The sequence below is a fragment of the Bidens hawaiensis genome, unplaced genomic scaffold (genome assembly GCF_021521415.1).
Source record: "Bidens hawaiensis isolate Kalapana, Puna unplaced genomic scaffold, B.hawaiensis_p1.1 tig00012418_1, whole genome shotgun sequence".
NCBI classification, from domain to species: domain Eukaryota; kingdom Viridiplantae; phylum Streptophyta; class Magnoliopsida; order Asterales; family Asteraceae; genus Bidens; species Bidens hawaiensis.
In genome coordinates, this window is record NW_027492014.1 from 744,202 (window position 1) to 752,134 (window position 7,933).

The 7,933-nt window shown below is 38.4% G+C and overlaps 1 pseudogene; it reads left to right on the top strand.

Annotated features, from left to right (window-relative positions):
• The first annotated feature begins 5,747 nt into the window (after window positions 1–5,747).
• On the top strand, window positions 5,748–7,919 carry LOC143540974 (alpha,alpha-trehalose-phosphate synthase [UDP-forming] 6 pseudogene; annotated as a pseudogene).
• Window positions 7,920–7,933: the final 14 nt, after the last annotated feature.

Below are 7,933 nucleotides of genomic sequence, written 5' to 3' on the forward strand. Positions count from 1 at the left end.
CTAGCAAGAAGCTAGAGTCAGCTTTCATTAATCCCGTATTATCAATGGTGCACGGTGTTTTATATTTTTATGGTCAAATGTAAATACATGTTTAACAAAATCGTTTACACTTCATAGATACTACTTAGTATTTTTCGAGTGTTCTTCAGAGTGTTGACCTCGTGACCAAAGGCTGTCTTCTACATCTTTTTTGTTATTTTTTGATTCAAGCTACATGCTGCTACGATCATTTAAGAACTTATAAGTTGTTTGATTGTATAATAGTTAGTTGTGCAACTGGTATCCTTTTTAGTTATACACACGTCTAGATTTATAGAGTAAATTACGGTTTTCGTCCTTGTTTTTGTTCAAATTTGCAGTTTTAGTCAAATAGTTTCAAATTTTATATTTTCGTCCATGTAGTTTCATTTATTTGCAATTAAACTCGAATTCACTAATCTCGTTAAGTCTGGTCGTTAAACCCATCAACGTGTCCTTCACGTGAGGGAAATTTTGTGCTTTTTCTCCTAAAATAAACCCATGTCCTAATTCGCAGGCCCCCTCACGTGAGGGGCTGGAGTGTATTTTGGGGGAAAAAGACAAAAATGCCCCTCGCGTGAAGGACACGTTGTGGGTTTAACGACCATACTTAACGATATTAGTGAATTCAGGTTTAATTGCAAGTGAAATGAAACCATATGGACGAAAATTGCAAATTTGAAATTATTGGACTAAAACCATATATTTAAAAAAACCACAGGAACGAAAACCACAATTTACTCTTATTAACTATTTAAATAATCATCCAAAGCCTTCTGACTTAGTGATAGGCCAGATTTCATCTCTTTGAAGGGACCACCAGCTTGAGTATCATTGCTTGTGTCTGGGGGGGGGGGGGGGGGGGGGGGGGGCGGGTTGAAATCCCGTCATCCCTTGCCATCTCATTCGGACGGCACCTGCAAACATTGCGTTGTAAGTGCTCTTATTTGAAAGAACCATAGAAAAAAACCTAAGCTGAATAACACTGACGCGTGTCCCACAATATTTGCTAATCATTATGAATTATATTTTATGTTATTGATTGACAATATGATAAATGTATTTAATAAGTGATTGACAATATAATTAGTCGTTAAAAAAAGTGATTAATAAAATAAGGCTGTCTCCCTTGGTACATAGCACCAACAACTAATACTAAAATATTAAACCCTTATCAATGAATAATAATAAACTAAACTATAGTATTTATTTTAGTGCAAAGTGTTGGAAATTGATTGTGTATTTATGTTCCTGCACCCTTGTTTTTCGTGAGTTACAAATGTAGTCCTTCAGATGTGTTGCAACATGTAACCACAAAAGGCAACCAACTTTCAGTTTTGTGATTTAGACCTTCATACCTAACATGAAACAATAAATTTGTATTAAACTCATGTTGTGTTTTTTCTTGACAAATTAAGACACCCCTGATGTCTTTTCTTATTAGGTTTCACCAAATTTTCATGAGATTTGATTAGGTTCTTATTCATTATTTATTTGTTGGTAAGTTTTTCACATTGGTAATGGAAAACAAGAATATTATGATAAATATATAATTAAAACATACATATTACAGCAGATAGAGTAGTCACAGTTGATGAGAATAATCCAGGACATGATTATCAGCTTGGTCGAGTCCCCCTTTATGATGTATGTTAATGATGGGAATTAGGGTTTTTGAGAAACCTAAAATATGGAGAGAAAAAAGGGGTCGTGAAATTCTTATGTGAGGTTTAAGGTTTATGTTATGATGTTAATAAGTTTCTCTATATATTTATTTATATACACCCAAAGGGAAACCTTTGATTAACAAGTAAGGGTAATATGGTCCATCAACAATTACCTAGCTAATATAATAATAAGGTATAATTTAATTATTTTGATCTATTATTATATAAATGATACTGATGACCATATATAAATATACATATCTATTTATTTATTCTTACATTATTATAAGATTGATACAACTTCTTAGATTGTGTATTGCGGTGATATGGCAGGCGCCAATCTCTTCCACGTGATCATCACCATTTAACCTCCAAACCATTACACATATGGAAGAGATGGGCGACAAAGGGTGATGAGCCCCTTTGGGCGCCTGTGTAGCCGTGAGAAAGAGGGCAATAGAAGTGAAGCCACAGCCCACATGTTTCTTTAACCACTCACCTATCTATTTTTTTAATAAAAAATATTATGTAGTAATTGTGTTATTAGTTATTAGACAATCATGCTTTTCAAAGATTTTGTTAGTGAATGCTCATTCGCTACATGACAGTGACATAACATCACTTTTGATTAACTAGACATCATCCACAGCACATATTCTTGTAATTTGTCAAGATATACTTGACCAAAAATCATGCTGTGTTCTCATGGTATTCGATCAAGGTCTCCTAAGTCTTAACTATATTAGTGTTATTTAATTCTCATGAAATTGGTTTAGAATGTGACAAATGAGACTTTTCTTAAAAGACAAGAGTTTTCTTTCTTTCTTTTTTAAACTAATTTAGTTTTTTTTCATGCGTTTCTACTTTGACTTAGACTTAAATAAAAACAAGAACCAATTGCTTGCATAAGAATATCGTTATACTTGGATTGCACAACGAAGTATATAATACATTCTTAAGTGCTGCTTGTTTTTTAAAAAAATGCCTGCGCACATTCTTTTGTCCATACGCAGACATTTCCATCTATAGACTATTTGTTTTCTCGAAAACGTTTTATTAAAAAATGTCTACACAAATTCTCTTGGTGCAGACTTGGCTCATCAAATTTTGAGATCTACTAAGGTTTGCAGAGGGTTAAAACACCACACACTACCAACACCCATTGTCCACCACCAATACCACCCACCGTTCGCCCCACCACCATCCACCACCACCGTCCAACGCCACCATCCACCACCTGCCCACCACCTGCCACCACCGTCCACTACCACCCCACCACCACCACCGTCCACCACCCACCGCCAACGTCTACCACCCACCGTCCACCACGACCACCACCGTCTACCATCATCGTCTACCACACCAATGTCCAACACCCACCACCGCCTTCTACCATCACCAACACCACCATACGCCACCACCACCCGCCACTACCACTATCACCATCTAGCACCACTACGGCACTACCACAATTTGTACATCACTGTCAATTTATTTTAGTTATATACGGACGCTAAAAAGTAAATATTCTTCTTACAAATTGCAGAAGTTTAGTCAATCTCTTCTTCTGCAAATGTGGTATACAAACTACAGACATTTTACCTCTAAAAGAACAAGCAGCGCCTTAGTAATTCAGATTAACCCGAATATATTTAGGCTAGAGCTGAAGTATACATGTACTGTAGAATCAATAATTTAAATGAAACGAATACACCAAATTTTGGAATCCATGTATTACAATTTTGTTTAATCCCCAATCTTATCCAAGTGTTAAACCAATGTTTTCATTTTAAAATAAACTAAAACTTGAATATCTTTTGTACCGGAACTCTATAAAATTATTTTCTAGTTTTAGAAAAAACTCAAGAAGTGTATATATCTTAAATTATGCCAACCTATCGAATTTTGTTTTTAAACGGGAGAAAATGATAAACTAAAAATGTTTATAGGAGAGGGAAAAATGGGTGATAGTTTACAAATAATCTGCCATTTCAAATGACAGATACTATATTGATGACAGACTGTGTTAGATTGCGTCCGGTGAGGTGGATTTTTAATCTTTTATCATGTGTTCCGCCATTGAAATGACGGAAGTGATAAAAGTCCGCCTCACTCCACAATTTGACACAGATTGTCATCATCTTAGGATCCGCTATTTGAAATGACGGATTACCTAGAAACTATCAACTCTCAAAATGACGGAACAAAAGATATATTTATCACTTTCTCCATCTGAAATGGCAGAGCACGGGATAAAAGTTCACATAACCAAACACAATCTGACACAGTCTACTATCATTATAGGATCTGCTATTTGAAATGACAAATCCTAAAAACTATCAACTCTCTTCTCTCTTACCCTTTTAGTTTATCATTTTCTCCCATTATAAAAAAAAATAAAATTCCAACCTAATCACCCTAAAAATTGTCATTCTACTATTGTATCATCTTATACCAATCGATACCGGCATACCATAGTTAGGTTTATATTTAAATGATAGGGTGTTTAAGGTATGATCAACCGGTTTTAGCGAAAGTTTTGGCGTGATTGCATGAACACTATCTATGATGCAAGAAACGATGAAACAAACAAGACATTTTTAGCATGAAACCGACGTGTTTCAGTTTAGACGGTTCATACGCTTTTCACAATTTTTAAACACCCTAGATGTCATGACATGTTAGGAATATTAGGATATTTTTAACATACCACTAAAGCAAAAGCACCTAAAAGGATCAAACACTTTAGTCTTTTCACATTTCCACTTTTGATTGGCTATATCTCTTTCTTATACTTTTTCTCCTTCAACACAAAACAGTCAAAAACAAAACAAGAAAACAACCAAAAGCCATTTCACTATAACACATGTTAGATAAATCTCGAAGTAGAATATTACTTCACAATAAAACCAAGTGTATCGGCTCAAAACGACGTCAATCACTGGCCACATCAGCCCTTCAACGCCCCCAAACACTACACGTGCATGTTAAGAAGGCATCAAGGACAGGGCGACACCCATTAACACCTAGTTGCTCTCTTTTTTGTGGAATGTAACACATCTCTTTTTTAAACGTGTTATACTTCTTAATATACAATTTATTTAATTAAAAATAATAATTTGTGGTCTAGTGAAAGGAGGCCTGTGTTTTTAGCATAGATCCAAACTTGATCTCCACTTGTGTCACTTTGGGTGGATGTTGTTAATGAAGGATTTGAGCTAGGCCTTGCGAGCAGTTTGGATCCCGAGCCCACCCGGGTTTTCTTCCCACCATGTTTTATGCTAGAGATTATGCTCTTGTGGCGGCAAAGTAAGGAGCTGACTTTAAGTGGCAGCCGACGGTATGGTTTTCTAGAGGAACGCCCCAACCAAAATCTGAGCCAGCATAAGCCCGGTTAAGACAAGATAGTCTAATCAGAATGAGGCAACGAGACTCTCAAATTAGAGAGCGCGATGGTCTAGCATACAGAAAATCGTCGTTTTAAAAAAAATTAAAGCAATTAACCCGCAATGCTCAAATTAAAAGGTAAACTACTTAAAACTTTATAGTCTACATGATAGTAGCAAACTGACACTAACATTACTTTTCAACGGGTATTCATAATCCATTCTCCATCTCAATCTTTATAATTACACTAAAAACACCATATTTTCTTCTATTTTCAATTAGATAATACTTTATCATTACATTTTATCTCTCATTCACTCAAAAGTTACAACCACTTTCAAAAGACATTAAAAAATTATATAAGTAAACAGCGTGTTTTTCCAATGTAACAATGAACAGTAACATTTTATCTCTTCTCCACTCACAATCACTTTTAACCATCGCTAAAAAGAAAAAAACCTCACCTAATTAAAAGAATAGAATGAAAATGGCATTACATGCTAGTTTAACCAAGTACATATCTTCCTTTTCACCAAGTTCACACTCAATTCCTTCACAATTCCACCTCTAGATCTCTTCACTTCATTTCCTCAGGTAACAACATCTTCAAACCCCATATATACATCTCACTTATTAAAAAGTTATAAAACATATAATAATAACAATAATAATATAATGGTTTCAAGATCATACTCCAACTTACTAGATCTCCCGCCGACCTCCCCTCACCACCACTCCCCCGCCTGACACGTCACCTCCCTCGCATCATGACCGTCGCCGGCATCATCTCCGACATCGACTCCGACCACCCCGAAAACACCTCCTCCGACATGTCCGAAAACATGTCCTCCACAACACACGACCGGTCTAATCATCGTAGGCAACCAACTCCCCATCAAAACCCATACCCAACCCGACGGCTCCAAAACCTTCACCTGGGATGAAAACTCACTTCTGCTTCAATTAAAACACGGCCTAGGAACCCAACACATCGACGTCATCTACGTCGGATGCTTGTCGGACAACGTTAACCCGTCCGAACAGGATGACGTGTCACAAACTTTATTAGAATCGTTTAAATGCGTCCAACGTTTTTACCCCCTGAATTGTTTACTAAATTTTACCATGGGTTTTGTAAGCAACACTTATGGCCTTTGTTTCATTACATGTTGCCGTTATCGCCCGATTTAGGCGGTCGGTTTAATCGATTGCTATGGCAGGCGTATGTTTCGGTTAATAAGATTTTCGCAGACCGAATAATGGAAGTGATTAACCCGGAGGATGATTTGTGTGGGTTCATGATTACCATTTGATGGTGTTACCGACTTTCTTGAGGAAGAGGTTTAATCGGGTTAAACTCGGGTTTTTTTTGCATAGTCCGTTTCCGTCTTCGGAGATTTACAAGACGTTGCCTGTTCGCGACGAGTTGTTGCGTGCGTTGTTGAATTCGGACTTGATCGGGTTCCATACGTTTGATTACGCCCGGCATTTTTTATCGTGTTGTGGGCGGTTGTTGGGGATTTCGTACGAGAGTAAGCGCGGGTATATTAGTTTGGAGTATTACGGGCGGACTGTCACGATTAAGATTTTACCGGTTGGGATTCATATGAACCAGCTTCGGTCGGTTTTGAACCTTCCGGAGACGGAAGCGAAGGTTTCCGAGCTTGTGAACCGGTTCGGGATCAGATAATGTTGTTGGGTGTGGATGATCTTGATATATTTAAAGGGATTAGTTTGAAGTTGCTCGCGATGGAGCAGCTGCTGACGCAGCATCCCGAGTGGCAGGGGAAGGTCGTGTTGGTGCAGATCGCGAATCCGGCTCGTGGGACGGGGAAGGACGTTAAGGAAGTGAAAACCTGAGAGTTACTCGACGGTTAAACGGATTAACGAGACGTTCGGTCGGCCCGGTTACGACCCGGTTATTTTGATTGACGAGCCGCTTAAGTTTTACGAGCGGGTTGCTTATTATGTGACGGCCGAGTGTTGTTTGGTTACCGCGGTTAGAGACGGGATGAATCTGATACCGTATGAATACGTTATTAGCCGGCAAGGAAACGAGCAGCTCGATAAGGTGCTCGGGTTAAAACCTAGTACGCCGAAGAAAAGTATGTTGGTTGTTTCCGAGTTTATAGGTTGTTCGCCGTCTTTAAGCGGGGCGATCGGGTCAACCCGTGGAACATCGACGCGGTTGCGGACGCGATGGATTGTGCGTTGGAGTTAAGCGAGGCCGAGAAGCAAATGCGACACGAAAAGCATTATAAATATGTTAGCAGCCACGATGTCGGGTATTGGGGCCATAGTTTTTTTCAAGATTTGGATACGAACGTGTAAAGATCACGTGAGGCGACGGTGCTGGGGGATCGGGTTCGGGTTGAGTTTTCGAGTGGTGGCGTTGGATTTAAACTTCCGGAAGCTTTCGATGGAGCATATTGTTTCGGCTTATAAACGAACCACAACACGCGCTATACTTTTGGATTATGATGGTACTTTAATGCCTCAAACTTCGATCGATAAAAGCCCGAGTTCTAAAACGATAGAGATTCTCAACACTTTGTGTCGGGATAAAAATAATATGGTTTTTGTCGTGAGCGCGAAGAGCCGAGACACGCTTGAGGAATGGTTTGCTGATTGTGATAAGCTCGGCTTGCAGCCGAGCACGGGTGTTTCCTGAGGTACTTGTACTTTCCGCTTTATCGTTTGTACTAAATGTCATAAAATTGATAAAGACGGATTTTTAAGTTGATATAAGTTTTATTTGGTGAATGCAGGTTGAAGCGCGACGACGAATGGGAAACATGTGTACAAGTTGAAGAGTGTGGGTGGAAGCAAAATGCCCGGCCGTTATGACTCTTTACACTGAG